At 46.3% G+C, this 10,736-nt stretch overlaps 1 protein-coding gene across 46 annotated transcripts in view; it reads left to right on the top strand.

Moving 5' to 3' along the window:
• Positions 1–392: 392 nt before the first annotated feature.
• Positions 393–10,736, top strand: part of APBB2 (amyloid beta precursor protein binding family B member 2) — a 409,320-nt gene continuing 398,976 nt past the window's right edge. For all 46 annotated transcript variants that reach the window (XM_074039650.1, XM_065544921.1, XM_065544916.1 and 43 more), the window contains exon 1: positions 393–530. The gene's annotated coding sequence lies outside the window, so the exon portion shown is untranslated. The remainder of the gene's footprint in view (positions 531–10,736) is intronic.

Raw genomic sequence — 10,736 nt, 5'->3', positions numbered from 1 at the left:
GTGGGAGAAAAGCCAGGGCTAAGGTAACCCAACTGCCTTTTGGTGCAGACAGACACCAGCCACATGGAGGGGATACCCGGGCTGCACCGCACGTCCTGCCTTTGGGTCTTACTGGGGCACCTCTTGCCTCCCTGCGTGTTCCCAGGCGATTGGGGAGCTTGCCTCCCGAAGGCCCCGCCGCCTCCACCTGCAGGGGTCGCCCTGGGAGCGCGGCCCGCCCCCTTCCGCCCGGCCCCCGCCCCCCCCCCGGCCCCGCCTTTCTCCCATTTGTCTCCCGCCCCGCCGGGTCCCTCTAGCCTTCGCTCGCGCAGCCGCTGCCAAAGCCTGGAGAAGTGGAATCTCGTCAGCGCAGCTCCCTGCGCTGGACTCGCGGAGCGGCACTGAGCATGCTCAGTCGCCCGAGCCCGTTCTGATCTCAAGTAGGAAGCTAGTGCGCTGCGACCGCAGCTGATCTGGGCGCTCCGGAGAGGGCGAGGCTGGAGCAGAGCCGCTGGGCGCCGGAGCTGAGGCGAGCGCCGCGCGCACCACTGGTGAGCCCCGCTTTCTTCCTGGCCTTTGCCCCGGATTCCGGGGCAGCACGAGAGTGCTGGGGAAACACCCGGGCAGCGTCAGCAGCGTGCGGCGAGTGGCTGTGGGTTCCTCCGGCGGCTGCTCCTCTGCTCCTGGCCCCGGGGCTGCGCGGCCACTGCCGCCCGCTCAGCCGCAGCCACAGCTGCAGCAGCTGCCGCGGCATCTGCAGCGGAGCGCCCGCTGCGGAGTCCCGTGCGCCCTGCGCCCGCGCCGCAGGGCCAGTGGCACGGCGACTGCGGGCTCACTCTCCTTGACTTCCATCCCTCCCGCTTCCCGGCGCCCTCTTTTCCTCAGCAGCCCGGGCTTGGCAGGGCCTGGGGCGGGGGAGACCGGGTTGGAGGCGGTGCGCCCGGGTGGGGACTGCGGAGGGGAAAAGTGAGGGTGGGCGCTTGCGGGAAGAGCGCACACCCCCTTGTCCTGGCACCGGCCTCCGCTGTGCGGCTCCGCTGTCCCTCCCCGGCGGCAGCGCACTCCTGCCGGGGAGTTGGAGCCGGGGTTGGCTTCTCCACGAGGGGTTCAGAGGCCAGCCGCTGAGACTTGAAAGGGGGGAAAAGTTCCTTTTCCCCCTCGGTGGCAGAGAGAGCGTGTAACTAGAAAATGGCTGTGCAGAGGGGACCGACTCGAGGAAACTGGCCACTGGGACCCGAAAGCCCCTGCGCTGCCCGCCGGGCGGAATGGAGGGTGGTACGCTAGAAATGACATTTGTGCGGCGAGAACAGAGCTGGAGGGAGGGAAGGATTCTGAGACCCATAGAAACAATGAAAGGTGGTCTCCACGTCGGTGAAGTGGTGTAGACCACGGGTGCGGGGCAAACAGCCGAGGGAGCATGGGACTGGAATTCAAAAAAAAAATTAATTTGGTTCGGGACTGGAATTCAAAAAAAAAATTAATTTGGATAAATCACATGTGGAGTTGTCACCGACCGTTCTGTAGTCAAGTTCTGCGCGGTTTTAGAGCCACGACTGTCACAGACGTTTTTGGATGGATTGAGTAGTTGAGGAGGGTCGAAATTGAAAGAATAAGGTCAGTGTCGGAAGCTCCAACAGGGCTCTCGGAGGGGACAGTTTGTTTAAGTCCCTCAGTCACTGGCTTTAGATTGTGTCTAATTACTTACGTGAAATGCCCAAAGGATTATCATAAGATGATGCCAGCGGTGTTGTTTGAATTCCAAGAAATGAGGAAACTTTGTGAGGTTGGCATGGGTGTATCATTTGTTTTAATATTTCACCGATTTAAAAAACATACACAGTGGCAGCTTGATCTGTTGTTTCTGGAGTTTATTAAATCTTGCTTGTTTCTTTTTTTTTTTTTCTTGTCGTGGTTTCAGATTTCAAATCTTGTCCCCAAATGGCCATAATAATGCAGAGTATTAGAATTTGTGTGGCTGGCCGTTTAGGAACAGATGGAGTCCTTGAAAGGGGATTTCTTCATGAACTTAGCAAGCTTCTCGTTTTCAACTTGTAGCTTGTAAGCAGTATTTGTTCAACAGTTGTTTATCATAACTTGCAACATCCTAGAAATGGCATCGTTCATAAAGGATGATATTTGTGGCGAGGATGGGGAAACCTCCAGGCTGGGGAAATGCTGAGAGAACACAGGTGGCAGTAGAGTACAGTGGGCTGATCTTGGGATGGAAGGTGGTGGGGTACAGGTGCAAGATTTCAGTTGCTGTTCTTCCATTGTCCATGTACTGTATGACCCCGAAGTCACCCACAGTCTTCATAAACTGGATGTAACCATGTCTCTAGATATTTGCTGAGAGCTTTTGAGAGAGGACTCTAAAGTTGACATCCTTTCCACGGAAGGTGTTTAGGTCCTATACTTTTATTCCCTCTTCAAATGGATACTTTTAACTGAATAAATTCAACTTCAAGGAGCCAGTGTGAACCGGCTTTCTGAAATTTTTATAAAGTGGTAATTGAAAAGTTTGATGGTGAGTTGGGAGGATTGCTTGAGCCTAGGAGTTTGAGGCTGTAGGGAGCTATGATCACACCACTGCACTCCAGCCTGGGCAACAGAGTGAGACCCTGTCTCTGAAAAACAGAAAGCTTGATTATTAAAGAGTAAAATACTGGCGTTTACACTTAACTGGAGTAATATGAATACTGACTCCAAAATTACTTGGGAAAAGATCATTGTATATATTGTAAGAATCCTCATGTACAAACATAAAATATTTTTAAACTGCTACTCTTTTTGTCATGTTTCAACCTTTTGATGACTGTTTTCTTTTCCTGCCACCAGAGAAACAACAGCATATGAACATTGAATTCTTTTATTTTTATGTTACCACAGTAATGAATACTGAAAGCCTTGCCATAATATTAGAATAGTGATGGGTGTGGACTATCCTGATTACTGGATATCTAAATTTATCTTTTAAGAAAAATGGAAGGGAGAGCATCAGGAAGAATAGCTAATAGATGCTAGGTTTAATACCTAGGTGATGGGTTGATCTGTGCAGCAAACCACCATAGCACATGTTTACCTGTGTAACAAATCTGCACATCCTGCATATGTACCCGGAACTTAAAAGTTGAAAGAAAGAAAAAAAAAGAAAAATGGAATGTCATGTCTCTGTACCTTTTTCAATTTCACTTTAAGAATGGACAATACCTGGCCGGGTGCAGTGGCTAACGCCTCTAATCACAGCACTTTGGGAGGCCGAGGCGGGTGGATCACTTGAGGTCAGTAGTTTGAGACCAGCCTGGCCAAGAGGTAAAACCCCCGTCTCTGAAAAAATACAAAAATTAGCCGGGTGTGGTGGCTCGCGCCTGTAATCCCAGCTACTGGGGAAGCTGAGGCAGGAGAATCACTTGAACCTGGGAGGTGGAGGTTGCAGTGAGCCAAGATCGCGCCACTGCACTCCATCCTGGGCAAAAGGGTGAGACTCTGTCTCAAAATAAATAAATAAATAACAAAACAAAACTAGACAATGCCCTTGTGATATAACACCTTAAGTTTTCTGAGGGTGGGGGAGGGGGTTAGGTGGGACAGACTTTTAGGAAAATATTGTAATAAGTTATTACTGGTTATGTGGGGAATACTTATTTTCCTATATGGGGTTAAGGAAACCAGCATTTGTTCAGTGCCTATTATTATTATTATTATTATTTTTAAGACGGAGTTTCAGTCTGTCACCCAGGGTGGAGTGCAGTGGCGCAATCTTGGCTCACTGCAACCTCTGCTTCCCAGGTTCAAGTAATTCTCCTGCCTCAGCCTCCTGAGTAGCTGGGATTCCATGCGCCCGCCACCACGCCTGGCTAATTTTTTGTAATTGTAGTAGAGATGGGGTTTCACCATGTTGGCCAGGCTGGTCTCCAACTCCTGACCTCAGGAGATCCACCTGCCTTGGTCTGCCAAAGTGCTGGGATTACAGGCGTGAGCCATTGCACCCGGCCTGTTCAGTGCTTTTTATGTGTCCTATTATCCTATTAAGGTTTTGTATATATCATCTTATGCTGGAAGCATCTATGCATAAATGTCAGCTGTCTAAGAAAATCCCTCTGAAAAGGCGGACACTCATGATTGCACAGCAATAGAGCTTTAAGCTTTTATCTTATATGAAAATATCTTTAATTGATTCCATTATTATTCAGTAAGCATTTTCTTTTAAAACATCTTTGATTTGTTATTTCGAATTAAATTTGATTGGAACTGCGTATCTTCAGAATGATTTGAATGTTTTCAGGAAGCTTCTATCCAGATTTTAAAACTGTTTTGTGTTCATTTATTTTCAACAATGTTGCACTACCAACAAATGAAATTAGATGTCAGAAAGATAAACCCAGATTAGCCGTTTTGATTTTAATGTGTTATTAGTGCATATTCTGCATGCTGATATGTGTTGATGGCATTTCTCTCAGCTGAAATGGTTTGTCAGAGGCAGAGTGACAGAGTCTCCATAATAAAAGGTCTGGGGGGATTTGGAGGAAAGACCACTAACCAGGGACCCAAAGACTTGCCTTTGGGGCTGGCTTGTCCCTTACTTTAATTCACTGTGTTACCTGGAAAAAGTCAGTTATGTTTCTGGGCCTGTTTTCCCATCTGTAAAATGAGAGAGCTGCAGTCACCCTCTAGTTGTCTGTCGGGCCCTTCTTGTCCCAGTCTAGAGATCTGCGATGCAACCATTGGAGGAGGGAGGTCTTCATTTGGAGCAGGGGTCCCCAACCCCCTGCTTCGGACCTGAACTGGTCAGTGGCCTGTTAGGAGCCGGGCCATAGAGCAGGAGATGAGCGGTGGGCGAGTGAGCTTTACCACGTGAGCTCCACCTCCTGTCAGATCAGTGGCGACATTAGATTCTCACAGGACTGTGAACCCTGTTGTGAACTGCACATGTGTGGGATCTTGGCTGTGCACTTCCTATGAGAATCTACTGCCTGTTGATCTGAGTTGGAACAGTTTCATCCTAATCCCCCACCCCATCCTTGGAAAAATTGTCTTCCATGAACGCAGTCTGGGGACTGCTGCTTTACAGCATTAGTTGGAGATGATTTTGTGTTTCCCTGTCTGGTTTGTCACATGCCCTTCTTTTTTTGCCCAATTCCTACTTCCCTTGTAGTTTTCATTTGTTATAAAATGGTTGTTATAAAATTAACTTTTTATGGCCCTGCCAGTCTAGTTAGGAGATAAGGTAATGATTAGATTTGGGTAAAGTGTATTCGACATTTGAAACTACTTCATAGCATTTTCTGAGGGGAGACTTCCTGCTCTTGGGCACACAGGTAGTCTGAGAAAGAAGCCTCTACCTAGGCCGCAGGGCAGGGGGTCCTGTGCTTTGCTTCCCAGGCCCACCCTTGTGAAATTTTGGCAAGCCTTTCCTGTGTCCCAGCCTTTGTCTTCTCCCCTTGATGAGAAATGCAGCCCTTGGTCTCTGGAATACGATCTTCTTTCTCATTTAATGTTAGCCCTGTCACTGTGTTCGACAGATGCCTGTGGTTGGGTGCTGCAGTAGCAGGAGGGGTGGCTGGTGAAATGTGTCTACTCAGTGTCATTAGCAGGGTCATAAGCTTTTTTTTTTCTTTTTTCTTGGCAAGCTGCGATGGGGCAGAGAGCAAAGGAAACCAATCCCATTTGGTGTTTTTAGTGCACTTTGCTTTCAAGAGGCTCACAAAACTCAGCATCATTAACCTTTAAGTGAGGCAGTGAGAAGTTATTCCATTTAAATAATTTTTAATAAAGGGACAGTGACTCTAGTTCCTCTAATCATAACCAAGCTCCAGGGTTCGTGGACCCCTGTTAGGAGTGGGGCATTGACTCCAGACGTTAGATGAGAGCTGGGAGAGAGGAAGGGCATAGAAGGTGGAAGGTCAAGTCACACAACTGGGCAAGAAGTAAGAAGCTTGATCAGTTTAAAGGTATTAGAGCTCTTTGTGTGTAGAGTTACAGGAGACGTTCCCTTTCTATTTAATCTATTTCCATAGTGTTTGAATCTTATCTTGTTTTCTGTAATGGACATATATTTCTTTTATAATCAGAAAAATCCCAATATATAATTTATTGGTATATAAAATGTACAGATTCACATGGACAAAAATGGGAAGAGAACATGGAAAGAAACGAATGGTATGGAAAAGGATGGGTTAAAGCTTTTCTTTGTTGTTGGTTAATGACTTGACAGTGGTTATAAACAAAGTTTACCAGTTCTACCCTCTCTTTTCCTCTTGTGGAAATCTTGCAAACTTTGTTTGCTAGGTAATAACTGAAGTTCTCGAAGTGTAACTCATTGGCAAGTATGCTTCAGGAATGCCTAGAGTGGGAGGAAGAGTGTTGTTTTTTTTTTAAGTTGATGAAAAAGAATGCAGAGGCTGGGAGCAGTGGCTCATGCCTGTAATCCTAGCACTTTGGGAGGCCGAGGCAGGTGGCGCACTTGAGGTCGGGAGTTTGAGACCAGCCTGGCCAACATGGTGAAACCCCGTCTCTACTAAAAATAGAAAAATTAGCTGGGTATGGTGGCACGCACCTGTAATTTCAACTACTCAGGAGGTTGAGGCGGGAGAATCTCTCGAACCCAGGAGGTGAAGGTTGCTGTGAGCTAAGACCGCGCCACTGTACTCCAGCCTGGGTGAAAGGGCGAGACTCTGTCTCAAAAAAAAAATAATGCAGAATATTGGAATCGAGCTAGAAGGAAGAGCATGTGTTTAAGAGGGTGAGATAGACTGGGGATACTTTGCAGAATTCCAGAGGGTAAAGGGAAATGCCATTGTTGAAGAAGGAAGGCCTAGCATTACTGGGGGTATGAGATGTGTCCCTGTGTAGGACAGAGCTCCGTTTCCACACAATTTAAGAGTAACTGAGTATCTCCTATATGCAGAGCATAATGTTAGGCCCACAGGTCGTTTATTGTTGGTTAGTGTTTTTCACTGTTCTTATCACAGTGATGATAATGATGTAGTGAATATGTCATAATCGTTCAAATGAGAAGATGTGTCCTTTTCTCTGATATTATGTCCTTCTCATTTTTGGGTAAGATTCTTTTATGATTTGATGGGAATATTTTTATCTGGCTGCTTAATGGTCCATGAAATTGGTAAGTCTGGGAATCTGGGTCTGAGATGCGGAGAGGCCTGCCCTTGGGATTGAGTTGAGTCATGGAGGCCAGGCCAACATGTGGAGCTTGTGGGCCAGCTGATGGGGCCCCTGGGCTTTCTAGGAATATAGAGTCACCCAAGGTCCTAGGAACTGTGAATGAGCTAATTTTGAAAGTGCCCTAGGAACCAGTGACTATTTTTGAATTATAGCTTGAGAATGACAAGGAAAGTGCCAAGACGAAAGATGAGGGTGTAAGGGAGCAGAATGGGCAAGTGATTGAAATGTGAATTTCAGCCGGCGAACCTGGAGATGTATCTTGACATTTGATTCTTTGCATGCAGGCCTCTTTCTGGCAAAACAACACTCTTTAGCAATTCTTAGTTAGTGATTCTAGGAAATCATGATGGGTCAAAGCCATAGAACCTAGAATTGTGTAATAGCCAGCTTGGCCCGGACCTCTACAGTATCATGCCCTCCAGGGTGAGCCTTGAATTGCTAGAGGAAACTTCAGAATGATTTGCTCATGGAATTGCTGTTAGTCAGCTTTAGTTTTGGTTGCTATTGTGGGTTAAAGGAGTGTCAAAACAACAACAACAAATTATTTCTTTTTTTTTTTTTTTTTTTTTGAGATGGAGTCTCACTTGATCGCCCAGGCTGGAATGCAGTGGCTTAATCTCGGCTCACTGCAACCTCCACCTCCCAGGTTCAAGCAATTTTCCTGCCTCAGCCTCCCAAGTAGCTGGAACTACAGGTGCCTGCCACCAAATCCGGCTAATTTTTGTATTTTTAGTAGAGGCTGGGGTTTCACCATGTTGACCAGGCAGGTCTTGGACTCCTGACCTCAAGTGATCTGCTTGCCTCAGCCTCCCAAAGTGCTAGGATTACAGGCATGGTGCCTCTCCCTGGCAGCATCCTGCTTGCTTTTTGGTGCTGGCTCTGTTCTTACCTTCTGATCTTCATTCAGTTTCTCAGGTAGACTTTTGTCCTGGGCAAGAGAGTCAGTCGACCTGCCACATTGAGTTTACCAATTTGCTAGGTGGTACTGTTTGTCGGTGGAAGTGAATAAATCAATATTTCCTTAGCATGAGTTAGATTTCTTGAGTTGGTTCATTCCTGGGGGAACGAATACCGTTAAAATTTTCTTGACACTTCAGGAAATGATTGTATACCACACTGCAAATTTTGAACACAGCTGAGGCATGATTTGGGTGTAGAGACACCTTGGGGAGCCTTGATTCAGACTCAGATTCTTCAAATTATCTGATCAGAACCTCTTGTCCTCTCTAAGAATCAAGGTCTGTTTATACCTTTTCTAGGACAATAGTGAAGAGACATTCATTTGGTGACACCCACCCAGAAACCTTGGCTTCATTTGTTCCTTCCTTTGTTCAGCAAATGCTTATTGAGTACATACTTTGTGCCAGGCACTGTGCTAAGTTCAGGAGGACAGAGTGGAATGTACCAGAACATTGGTTATAGGGTGCTGCAGGAGAGGCACGCGTGTGATGGGAGTGGAGGGAGAGGAAGGCTGTGCTAACCCTGCGAGAGTGGCAAGAGCTGTGGTGAGTGACTCCTCGTATAAAATTCCCACTACAGCAAACCCTTCAGCTGCTTCCTTTGTCATCTTCCCTTAACTCAATTTTGTTCCTACCCACCACCCAGGATTTGCTACTCCTTTTGTAAGGGAACTTGGGATTTGGCCTTTCAAATCTCTGTGGCAGTAGTTCTTAAGCAGGGCAGTTTTGCTCACCGGGGAACATTTGGCAGTGACATTTTGGTCATTGTGACTGTGGAGGGATAACTACTGGCATCTAGTAGGAAGGGGCTAAGAATGCTACTAAACATCCTACGACATGTGCAAGGATAGCCCTAGAAGGAGGCAGCAGGGGTTTAGTGGTGAAGTCCCAGTACTGCTCTGCAGTTTAATAGCTATAGACAAAGGGCAACAGAATTATACTTTGACAACAGAATTACACAGTGCTCAGTTTGCTCATCTGCAAATAGGAATACTAATTGTGCTTATATAATATGATTGCTATGAAGATTTTAAGAGTGAATGTATGATAAGGGCCTACAACAATACTTGATGTGAAATAAGACCTTAATCACTATTTTTTATTTTTAAACAAAAACTTTACCTTTTGACTCTAAAGAGCTTAAGTTTTAAGTATGCTTTGATGTAGGAAATGGCCTTTGTTTTTGTTTTTCTAGTTCCTTTTTGTCCATTGGCTTTATTTCCCATTGTCTCCATCTTTTGATTCTAAGGTTTTTAATGGCTTTGCCTTTCATCCTTTTTTTCCCAGGGACCCAAATTTATGTCCTTAATGAGCCTTTCCCTAGAGGGCTGAGAATTATATTTATGATTTTCCTTAGCTCTGTCTATTTTGGGAATGGTGAGAAAATGGGAAGCGGGTCAGGGGAGATGTTGCATTACTTCCTGATTGTCATAGCTCCCTTCTCTGTAAAATCCCGTGAAGGATTGAGAGGCAGGTGGTAGTGCTTGCTTAGTAACTCTTCCCTTTACACCCACCAGCTCCACTCCCAAGTTGGGTGCCTACTACTTCCAAAATACCCTGTAATTGGGTCACAACATTATCTGCCTACTTGGAATCATATCTAAAAATCAAAGCAAAGATGCAGACTATGTCAGCAGGATTTGAAATGTTTCCATCCTCTGCTTTGAGTCTTTGCAGAATTATTCCGAAAACAAAAGAAGGCAAACTTGTTATCCCAATGAGGTGGCAGTTTCTCTGTGGCCTAGAATTATGCCTTATTTTTGCTTGTAAAAGGGCTCAAACCATGATCCTTTCTGACTTTCCACAGGAACGTGAGCTTTTGTGGACATCCCTCAACAGATCAGATTTACTGATGAATTTTCATAACATAATTGACTTGGAAAGCATCTCATTCAGTGTTTTGAATGGTATCAACAGACTAGAGAGAAATTAAGAAGCTCGGTTGTTATATCTTTTGAATTCCTTTCCCACGACACAGTCATCTCTCCCCTGAATGAGAGCAGTGGCCTCCTGGCTTATCCAGCTCTGTTCACTCAGTTTGGCTTCCCAAGGGCTGGGCACTGTTCCAGATGCCACACGTGGACATTGACCAGGATGGCCACTGCCTCTGCCTGCTCAGAGCTCTGGGTCTATAGAGAAAGGCTGACAGCTAAAGAATGAATGACGGTACTATGTGATGTGTATTACTGGAAGAAATACTCAGTGCTTCCCAGAGGAGCACTTATCCTGGTTGGGTGTGGGGAGTGTGTGGGGCAAAGCTTCCTGGAGAAGGGATGCTAAGTCTATTCCACAGTGCACCTGGATCTCCATCTTACGGTTCCTTAAGGCACCCTGACTCTTAACTCCTGCGCGGAGCCTGCTGTTTCTGAATGTGTGCCTCCACCTTCCCTCCCACCTCGGTTGCTTCTCATTTTGGAGGCTGCACTTGCCTTTTCCCTGGTCTCTTTCTGTTTCTACTGTACACTGCCTCCAGGGTGATCTTCTGAAATCTTCTGCAGGTCTGGGCATGTCATCCCAACTCTTCAGGGGCTCCTTGCCACCCTCAGGATGAAGTCTAAGCTTTTTGATGAGGCACCAAACATATTTCATGATCTGCTCTACATCTCGTTCTTACAATAC

The sequence above is a fragment of the Macaca fascicularis genome, chromosome 5 (assembly GCF_037993035.2).
Source record: "Macaca fascicularis isolate 582-1 chromosome 5, T2T-MFA8v1.1".
In the NCBI taxonomy this organism is placed as follows: domain Eukaryota; kingdom Metazoa; phylum Chordata; class Mammalia; order Primates; family Cercopithecidae; genus Macaca; species Macaca fascicularis.
This window is presented reverse-complemented; position numbering and strand designations above follow the sequence as displayed.